This window comes from Symphalangus syndactylus, chromosome 23 (genome assembly GCF_028878055.3).
Source record: "Symphalangus syndactylus isolate Jambi chromosome 23, NHGRI_mSymSyn1-v2.1_pri, whole genome shotgun sequence".
In the NCBI taxonomy this organism is placed as follows: domain Eukaryota; kingdom Metazoa; phylum Chordata; class Mammalia; order Primates; family Hylobatidae; genus Symphalangus; species Symphalangus syndactylus.
In genome coordinates, this window is record NC_072445.2 from 66,902,484 (window position 1) to 66,913,525 (window position 11,042).

An 11,042-nucleotide genomic window follows, 5' to 3' on the forward strand; every position below is an offset into this window, starting at 1 on the left:
TTAAAAATTCTGTTTCTGTTTTTCCTTTAAAGTAGCTTGGTGTTTTTGAGCTGAAAGTCAAAAGTACTGATGGTATACCCATGAAGATAGAATAAGGCATATAATTTGTTATACAATGTGAAAATTCTAGAAGGTTTTTTCTCTAATCTATAAAATTTTTTCGTTCAAGATAGTTTTTCTGTGTTCTCTAAATTTTTATTCCGAAGACCTACTGGGTCACTTAAAGTGAGAGAGACCAGTTGGACCAAGGATGATGGCACATAAACTTGTCTTTTACGATGGCTTGGACTTACCCTCCTTTGCAAAACAGAGATACTGAAAGTTGGCCTCATGAAGATGGGGGCTATTTTTGCATTATGATTCAAGAGATGATGAAAAGAACTCCTACTGCTTTCCTTATACCCCAAATTACACAATTAGTGACTTATGCTTTTAAGTCTAGAAGACTTTTCATCGTGAGTTTCTGTTAAAATATAAATGTCCAGGATGGAAAGCAGCTTCCATCCAGAATCTTACCAGGGTTCTTGCCACCAGCTGAGAGGACAGAGTGGAACCACCTGGTGGGAAAACTCATCCCTGCTGGGCCTGAGGGATAGGCTGGAAGGAAACTGGGTTCGCCAAGGACTTTTCATAGCTGCTTCTGGTTCTGCAGTGAGAGATTCTAGTATACAGACTGTACAGTTACTCAGAACAAGGGTAATGCATACACATTTCACCTGCTTGAAACCGGTTGGTAATTTGCTTCTGGAATTTAGTTTATTCTCTTTGCTGATTAATTTATAACCTATTCCATCTTTCTCCTCCCTTTGCTGGCAATTGCTGCTCTTTTTAGGGATTGTTGTGGGGAAGAGACTATGATTTTCTACCAAAGTGTTTGTTACAGTTCAATTCCATCCTACTATTCTGGGAAAATGTGGATCCTCCCACCTCACAACCATCATCCCTTCCCTTTCTCAGTTTTTGTTCTGCTTCTGCAAGTTTTCTTAACATGTGGGCGATGGAATCGTTGAGCAATTTTGGTGAAATAAATTTCCATTTACCAACGCGTGAAGAGTACGCATTCAGGGACTTCCAACGTAGATATACAATAAACTGTGGACAGTGTTTAAGGAAACCCAGCTGTTTACTACAACTTGATGAAATGAACGATGGACTCGAGCCTTTCCGGGCTTGGCTGGCAGCCCCGGAGTCTCAGTCCCCTTCTAGGAAGAAGTGCACCAAGGTCACTGTGTGCAGGGAGAGTCACATGGCTGTCCACCAAGAACAGATGCCATCCCTCCTCTGTCTCACCCCTGCCTCCTGAGAGCGTCACGTTGAGAGACGTGCCATCCCTGCTGCAGGAAGGAGTTTGTTAGCAAGCTCTGGGAAACATCTGGTTCCTTGAACTTCCTGTGTACCTCATGGTGGGAGATTTTGAGACATTTCACCATTTATCAAAAATGGTTTTCAATGTTAGAAATGGTTCTTTTTTGTTTTGGTTTTGTTCAGTCTTGTTTCCTTTTTCTCAATGTATTTCCCATTTTTACTGTGCATATTCCTACACATAATGTTTTGTTAAAAAGGGTTTTATGCCGGGCGCGGTGGCTTACGCCTGTAATCCCAGCACTTTGGGAGGCGGAGGCGGGCAGACCATGAGGTCAGGAGATCGAGACCATCCTGGCCAACATGGTGAAACCCTGTCTCTACTAAAATGCAAAAAATTAGCTGGGCGTGGCTGTGCGCGCCTGTAATCCCAGCTACTCGGAGGGGCTGAGGCAGGAGAATGGCGTGAACCCAGGAGGCGGAGCTTGCAGTGAGCCGAGATCGCGTCACTGCACTCCAGCCTGGGCGACAGAGCGAGACTCCATCTCAAAAAAAAAAAAAAAAAAAAAAAAAAAATGCTGGGATTATAGGCGTGAGCCACCGCACCCGGCCTCTTTTTTTTTTTTTTTTTTTTTTTTTTTAAGTAATATCTCAGGGGAGGGCAGGGCAGAGGTAATAAGTAGTTGGTACTGTAAGGAAGTGTTACAGACCATTATGGAAAGGTGTTCATTATCTTAAGGCAACTAACAAACAATCATCTTTCAGTCAGAACATTGGAGCAGCAGCCTTTACTGGTCGTGAAATTTGCGTGATATCTAAATTTGTATTTGCAGAAAAAGGTAAATGTGGATTAATAGCAACTTTGTATAGAAAGGCAGATGCCAGCAAAAGGTGGTACATGCAGACGGTGGCTGTTCTAGAGTCCTGGTCCTGGAGGTGCTCCTCCATCACAAGGCCGTCACACCCAGGTAGAAATGCCTGAGGCAAGCAGCGGAGCTGTCCATGTCCGCATTTACACAGGGAACACTTCCTGGACAGCCGGGTGTCATGGGACTCACACCTACAGCTCTCATTGTGCATGTAATACTCACAGGTCTGTCCATAGAAGGAGGGGGCTCAGGCACAAAAGAACCCCAGCATGCAGGTTCCCCATTCAGACAGCGGGTTCTGTTTAGCTCCTTACTGTCTTGTATCCCCATGGAAGGGATATACTGGGAAGACCGTGGGCGAATTGCAGGCTCGTCCTGAGGCTGAATGCTGTCATCTCTGAAGGCTAGGCCTCCTGAGGTGAATATGCAAGTTCATGGTGGCCCAACCCGGCAACGAATCCTGTTTCAAAGGCCTTGAAATGGCCATGATCAAAATTACACTCTGACATCTTCCCCTGAACATTTGGGCAGGCCAGAGGATGAGAGAGAGAGAATTGTTGATTGTTTTTAGTTTGGAGGGAATGCTGATGGTTGCTTGGCTACTCCACAGATGCATGGCAGAGCGGCTCCTTCTGGATCCCTCGTCCCCTTGCAAGCTGGGAGCTCTGGTCGGTGCTTCAAATCTGTTTTGTTTTTATGAGTTAAAGGGGCTGCTGATAGCCTGTGAGCCAGAGCACCTGAAGCAAATCTATTCCCAGCTTGAATAGTGCAGGTAAGGAAGTTGCCAGAGTGACCATCACTAATTTTGCTCCTTGGTGCTAAGTGCACCTAGCATGCATGCTGAGTTCTACCCCCTCCTGCCATCCAGTGGCGTCAGGGACTGGCATGGTCCCCAGAGCTTGACTGCCTTGGCTGCCTGTCTGTGCAGGGCCAGTTTCAGCTGTGTGCAGCCTCCAAGCTTCAAGCACAAAGGATCGCTCAGTTGCTGAAGAGCAGGAGCCCCAAGCACCTGTGGTGGTTTATTGGCGTACTCAGTAATCGTCCTTCAGCTCAAGCATCAGGCTCCTAAACAAGTATCAGGTAGAACTATTTTGCATTCATTTGCAGCTAGCCACCAAAAAAATGCCGACTTGTTTAGGAAGCAGCCACAATTTATACTTTGTGATAAAATTTTTCAAATGATTATTTTTCTCAATGATCAAACACCACGATCAAGTATGAAAAACAAATATTCAAAAATTTTCAATATATGCAATATATGTGATGAACATTTTAGTATTAAGAATGTTAAGAATAAGCAGTTTTAAAAAATAAAACATGTAATAACATGAAAATATTTTAAACATTACTGTAAATGAATAAAAAAGCATATATTTTTAAGCATCAGATTGGCAGAGATAGGAAAACTCACATCATGCCCTATGCCCATGACAGACTGGGAAAAGCACCTCCTCATATATTACTGGTGAGAGCATTCATAGACACAACACTTTCATAAGACTGTTTGGCAGTGTGTGATGACAGTTTAGAATGTGCACACTCATTTTCTGACATGAGAATTTCTTCTTAATTCATCCTAAGATAAGCGGACAAACCTCCAAGGAGACTGGCCCAGGATGGCTGAGTGCAGCGTTATTTATTTCCCATGCTATCAGTGGAGAGCCTGCTCTGCCTCCCGTTCCGGTGATGTGCAACTCACTGGATTCAGAGCTTATGCGTAGCCCCAGGGCAAACCCAAGGTACCCGGCTAGTGACTGAAGGGACATTTCTTCTGTTCTGAGTAGAACAGTCACAGATTGTAGAGCAGGGGCCCTGACACTTGGTGAGGAGCATCCGCTTTGTCTTTCCCTGAAGCAAATCATTAACGTCCAGCACACGGCAGTTGTGTCAGCTCTGCAGACAGAGCCCCGCCCATGTGGCTGCTGTCCCCAGGGCTCAGCATCCCTGCTCTGAGATCCACCTGCAGGTATTTAGCCAGGGCAGGTCTGGTCTCCCGCCATGACTGGCACCAGCCAGGACTAGAGACTGAGAGGCCTGGGGCTCAGAGTTAGAGAAACAGCCGGGCTCCTCCTTTCCTCCCTCTTGTGTCACCTTGGTGACACTTCGAGTTCCAGGAGCAGCAGCCTTCTCCCTCCACCGTCTTCAGGAACACCACTGGAGCCTGGTGGCCATTTGGGTGACCCAATGCCCTCAGAGCAGCAGGGTTTGCTCCGTCATCATGAATGGCATTTCCATGTGCCAGTGTCATCAGTTGGTCAGAGTGGGGTGCGGGGAGCATGAGGCAGTTGTGTTGTGGATTTTTTTTCTTAGAGGAGTTAGAAACCTATTTACATACATTTAGCATTAATTTACATATGATCCTCTCATAACTAACTACAAATACTTCTCTATGAATTTAACTAATTAGTGCAACTAATTGCTATTGTAGCCCAACCCAGCATTAAGGGCATTAAATACATAAAATACTGAATAGATTTGTAAAGTCATCATCATGATAATGGTAAATCAGCTTAGGTCACTCACAATTGCAGCTGCGAACAGCTGCTCTCAGCTCTGACTGCTTATGCGGGAGTGATAACTCTATTGACAAATTCCAGGGAAATTATACTTTTATAACAGCTGTCTGAGTTAACTCCTACTTCTCACCTCCCCTAAATAAACACAAAGAAGGGGGGAAAAAACTAATGTTAATTTCCTATCTTTCATCCAATAGACACTGCACTAAGGGGGCACAGTTATTATTCCAGATGTATTCTAGCACTCAATGAGAAATCCACATAGTGGTTGGATGATGAAGAGAAGAACCCCTAAAAAATGCCATATGGTAGGTATGCAGGTTATCTGAGATTGCCCTTAGGGTTTGCGGCGTTTGGCCTGCATGACTGCCTGCCGCAGCTGAATCTGCCTTTCCCTCCTTTCTTACCCTGTATCCTGGAGTGACTAGACCACGGCCGGCCTCACTTGAGAATAGCAACTGTGGGGAGGGGAGCAGCTCAACCTGCTCTGCCACTGGCCCTGTGTTGAATCCCACCTGATGGGTTCCATTGGGCATTGATATTGTCCTGCACATTATTGAAATGACATGCTCACCACTGGTGTGTATAGCTGACTTTCAGTAGCGTTTGGGGAAATGTTACCCCTTCCGAGGTTGGGCAGGGGATAGGAGGGATCTGTTCTCAAACAGTACAAGAGTCCTCGAAATTCAAGCTACTCTGTGCAGTCACCTTAAAGTACTGATTTTTTTTTTTTTTTTTTTTTTTTTGAGATGGAGTCTCACACTGTCACCTAGGCTGGAGTGCAGTGGCACAATCTTGGCTCACTGCAACCTCTGCCTCCCAGGTCGCAGTGACTCTCCTGCCTCAGCCTCCTGAGTAGCTGAGATTACAGGCACGCACCACCACGCCTGGCTAATTTTTGCATTTTTGTAGTAAGAACAACTTGTGAGTCATTCTCCTGGTGAATACCTTTCCATTGTGGCCCTAGGGCCTAGAACCTTCTCCTGTGGACATGCCTACCTTTAACGGAGAAGTTTACTTCTTGCAGATGAGCTCAGTTCTGTGCTAATGAGCTCTTCTTTCCCCACTGCTGCCCCTAGACATAGCTGCATAAACCTTCGCCAGCCAACCTTTGCTGTGGAGAGCAACCATGGTGAAATCCACCGCCACTGGCCTTGAACAGAGATGGTGTCCTGGCTGAGAAGTTAGAGGGAGAAGAAGTGTCTAGTCTTCATAGCTTTCCAAAATGGTCCTGTCCTGTGTGGCAGGGTGTTTCTGGGGTAATAGAGTTTCAGTTATACTGTGGCCTGATTGATATCCAAACACTATGTGGAAGTTTTTTTCTAGAAAAAAAATGTGTGGCTACCAATAAATTCATAAACAAATTGATAGGTAATTATTTTGTAATTTGGGGTAGACTGCCTGGTCCAATATTGTAAAGCTATTGTAGCATAGTTATTTTTAAAATAAATCACTGCCCTACCTTAAGTCAACACCAGAGTGATAGTTCAAAATTATCAATGTGAGTAAACTGTAGAAGGAAATTTCCATTGCCTCTGAATGGACTGTACTCATTGCCCTGTCATTGCCCGTTGTGTTATCCATCCACTAAGATCTCACTTTCCTCCTTCTGTGACTTCCCCATCTTTGAACCTCTCTGGGACCTGCTTGATTAGGCACTACCTTGCGTGTTCATTTTTTTTTCGAGTTTTGCATTGTGAAGTAGATTTTAAGTCCCATGAATGAGAAGATGTATCTTATGCTGCTTCTGTATTGGTAGCACCATTTGGCTCACTGTTATGTGTCCCAATATGAAGCTATGTTTCTCATGTTGAGTTTAGGTGATATCACATGGCTGTAAAGGGGTCAGTTCTCCAACACAAAATAATTCTTAATGTGTATTCACCCAGCAACAAAGCATCAAAATATAAAGCAAAAACAGATAGAATACAAGGAGAAATACACGAATTCCATATTATAGCTGGAGACTTCAACACTAGTATATCATTAATTGACAAATCTGACAGGCAGAATATCAGTGAGGTCATAGTTGTACTGAGCAGAACCATCAATCAACTGGATATAATTGACATTGTAGACAATTTATCTAACAACAGCAGAGTAAGCATTCTTCTCAAATTCATGCAGCTCATTCAACAGGATACACCACACTCTGGGCCATAAAACATACCTTAACAAATTTATAAGACTAGAAATCATATAAAGTTTGCTGTAAGACCATGATGAAATTCAAATTTAAAAAAAAGAAACAGTCGGAAAATCCCAAAATACTTGCAGATTAAACAGTACACTTCTAAATAACACATGGGTCAAGGAATAGGTCTCAAGAGAAGTTTAAAAGTATTTTGAATTAAATAAAAATGCAAATCCAACTTTTCAAAATTTGCGGAATGCAGAAAAAACAGTGATGGGGGAAATTCATAGCACTGAATGAACATATTAGAAAAAAGATATATCTAAAATCAATAGTTTCCAATTTACTATTAGAAAAAGATATATCTAAAATCAATAATCTAGTTTCCAATTTACCTTAGGAAACTAGAAAAAGAGAAATCCAAAATAAGCAAATGAAAAGAAACAATATTAATAAAATAAAAATTAGAACAGAAATCCAAATAAGCAGACAAAAAGAAATAATAAAAATTAGAACAGAAATAAATGAAACTGGAAGCAGAAAATCAACCCAAAAGTTGATTCTTTGAAAAGATCAATAAACTTGATAAACCTTTAGCCACAGTAAGGAAGAAAGACAGTAGAAACAATACTAAACCAGAAAATAAAGATGGGCCATTGTGATGCCATGAACATTAAAGGGATAATAAAGGATTATTACGAACAACTCTACATCCACACATTTGATAGCCTAGATAAAATGGATCAATTCCTTGTATCAATTCCTCAATCCAAACTCTCAGAAGAGACATAGGTAATCTAAATAGAACTAAATCTGCTAAATTTGAATCAATAAGCTTCCGGCTGGGCAGGGTGGCTCACACCTGTAATTACAGCACTTTGGGAGGCCAAGGCAGGAGGATCCCTTGAGTCCAGGAGTTCAAGACCAGCCTGGGCAACATAGTGAGACCCTGTCTCCACACTAACTAAAAAAATTAGCTGGACGTGGTGACATGTGCCTGCAGTCCCAGCTACTCGCAAGGCTGAGGTGGGAGGATCGCTTGAGCCTGGGAGGTTGAAGCTGTAGTGGCCCATGATAGCGCCACTGCACTCAACCTGGGTGACAGAGTGAAACCCTGTCTCAGAGAAACAAACAAAACAAAACAAAACAAAACAAAAAAACTTCCAAAACCGAAAGCAGCAGGCCCAAATAGATTCACAGGTGAATTCTACCAACATGTAAGGAAGAAATTATACCAATTCTCTACAATCTTTTCTAGAATGTAAAAGAAGAGAGAATAATTCCTAACTCATCCTATGAAGCCCGTATTACTCTAATATAAAAACCAAAAACATTACAAGAAAGGAAAACTATAGACCAATATCGCTGATGAACATAGAATAATCCTCAACAAAATATTAGCAAATCAAATCCAGCACTGTATTATTTCAGGCATGCAAGCCTGATTCACCATCTAAAGATCAATTAATGCAATCTGTCACAATAACATGCTAAAGAATAAAAAAACTATATGATCATATCAATAGATGCAGAAAAAGTATTTGATAAAATTCAACACTCACTCATGACTAAAAAAAAAAAAAAACCCTCCACAAACCAGGAACAAAGGGTAATTTCCTTAATTTGATAAGAAATATTTACCAAAACCCTACAGCTAACCTCATACTAAGAGTGAGAAAGTAGATGCTTTCCTGGTAACATCAGGAATAAGGCAAGGACATCCCCTCTTACACCATTCAGACTCAACTTTGTTGCGATGTCCTAGCTTACACAATAAAACAAGAAAAGGAAAGAGGCACCACAGTCCCTGGGTGTCTACAGAAAATTGATTCCAGAAACCTGCCTTTTATACCCAAATCCATGGATCCTTAAGTTCCTTATATAAAATGGTGTCGTACTTGCATGTAACTTACGTACACCCACCCACAAACTTTAAATTACCTCTAGATTATACTACCTAAAAATGCTATGAAAATAGTTGTTATGCTGTATTGTTTTTTAAGTTGTATTTTTAAAATTGCCTTTTCCCAAATATTTTGATCCATGGTTGGTTGAACTCGTGGATGCAGAACCCACATATATGAAGAGCTGATTGTAAATGGATTGGAAAGGAAGAAACAAAACCATCTTTTTTTTTTGTACATTACATGACTGTCTATGTAGAAAATCCCAAAGGATCAACAGAAGTCCTAAAACTGCTGAACAATTATAGTAAGCCTGCAGGATACAAGATTAATATAAAAATATCCATGGCCTTCCTGCATACCAATAATGAACAACTGGAATTTGAAATTTAAAACAAATTGTCATTTAAATTATTTAGCACCAAAAAGAAAGAAAGATTTAGGTACAAATCTAACAAACCAAGTACAAGATCTATATGAAGAAAACTACAAAACTCTGTTGAAAGACATCAAAAAAGATCTAAATAAATTGAGAAATAATCCATGTTTGTGACTAGAAAAAGTCAACATTGGCAAGATTTCAGTTTTTCCAGACCTGATCTACAGATTCGACACAATCCGAATCAAATCCCAGCAAGTTATATTGTAGATATCAACAAACTGATTCTAGGGCTTATATGGAAAGGGAAAAGACCCAGAATAGTCAACAAAAATATTGAAGGAGAATAATAAAGTCAGAGAAATAATACTATACAACTTCAAGATTTACTATAAAGTTACAATAATCAAGACGGTATAATATTGATGAAAGATTAGTGAAATAGATCTATGACATACAATCGAGATCCCAGAAATAGATCCACATAAATAGAGTCAACTTGTCTTTGACAAAGGACAAAGACAATTCAGTGGAGCAAAGATAGTCTTTTCAACAAATGATACTGGATCAACTGGAAATCCACATACAAAAAAGACCTTAGACACAGAGCTTACACCCTTTCTAAAAATTAACTCAAGATGGATCACAGACCTAAATGTAAAATATAAAAGTATCAAACTCTAAAAGATAACATAGGAAGCCAGGCATGGTGGCTCACACCTCTGATTCCAATGCTTTGAGAGGCTGAGGCTGGAGGATTGCTTGAGGCCCGGAGTTTGAGACCAGCCTGGGCAACATAGTGAGACCTCGTCTCTAGAAAAAATAAAATTAGCCCCGTGTGATGGTATGCATCTGTGTCCCAGCTCCTTGGGAGGCTGAGGCAGGAGGATTGCTTGAGCCTGGGAGGTCAAGGCTGCAGTGAACCGAGACTGCACCACTGCACTACAGCCTGAGTGACAGAGTGACACCCTGTCTCAAAAAAGAATTTTTTTTTTGTATAGCTGTACAATGTGTTTGTGTTTTAACAGTCAAAAGTTAAAAAACATAAAGTTTATAAAGTAAAAAAGTTACAGTGAGCTAAGGTTTATTTTTGAAGAAAAAAATTTATAAATTTATAAAAAATATTTATACACTTAGGCCAGGCGCGATGGCTTATGCCTGTAATCCCAGCACTTTGGGAGGCTGAGGCCAATGGATCACCTGAGGTCAGGAGTTCGAGACCAGCCTGGCCAACATGGTGAAACCCCATCTCTACTAAAAACACAAAAATTAGCTGGGTGTGGTGACAGGAGCCTGTAATCCCAGCTGCCTTGGAGGCTGAGGCAGGAGAATCGCTGGAACCCGGGAGGCGGAGGCTGCAGTGAGCTGAGATCAAGCCATTGCACTTCAGTCTGGGCAACAGAGCAAGACTCTGTCTCAAAAAAAAAAAAAAAAAAAAGGAAAGGAAAGAAATAAAACAATGTACAAAGTGAATGGACTATTTGGGCTCGAACTGGAATGATATGCCACTAGAGGGCTACAGCCCTGTCCACTGGGGCCACCAGAGGGCAGCAACAGCCTGGGAAGGTGCAACCACCTGCCCCATGTGCTTCCTGCTGTCCTTGCACCCTCAATTCAGAGCTCAAAACTTGAGTCCTCCCTGAATTCTGGCCTGAGCTGAGTGACTTGCCTAAGTTTCAGGACAGTGACCCCGGAGGCACCCCTTTTTGGCACTAACTGGCTGAGTTCACAAAAGGCGCCTCTGAAGGGAACGAGGTGTGACTTCCCTCCGAGTGCCTGGGACAGGACTGACCAGGCAACCAGGCAGCACTGACAAGAGGTGGGGACACCGAGCTGCCCTTTTCCTGGACCTTCCATCCCGCTCTGTGGACTTCAGGGAGGATGCGCTTCAGAGCTCCTCACGAGTGAACCACACGTGGAGAGTGTGGGGGCATCCAG

At 42.1% G+C, this 11,042-nt stretch overlaps 1 pseudogene; it reads right to left on the reverse strand.

Moving 5' to 3' along the window:
• Window positions 1-2,152: 2,152 nt before the first annotated feature.
• Window positions 2,153-2,680, reverse strand: LOC129473178 (protein Cripto-like; annotated as a pseudogene).
• Window positions 2,681-11,042: the final 8,362 nt, after the last annotated feature.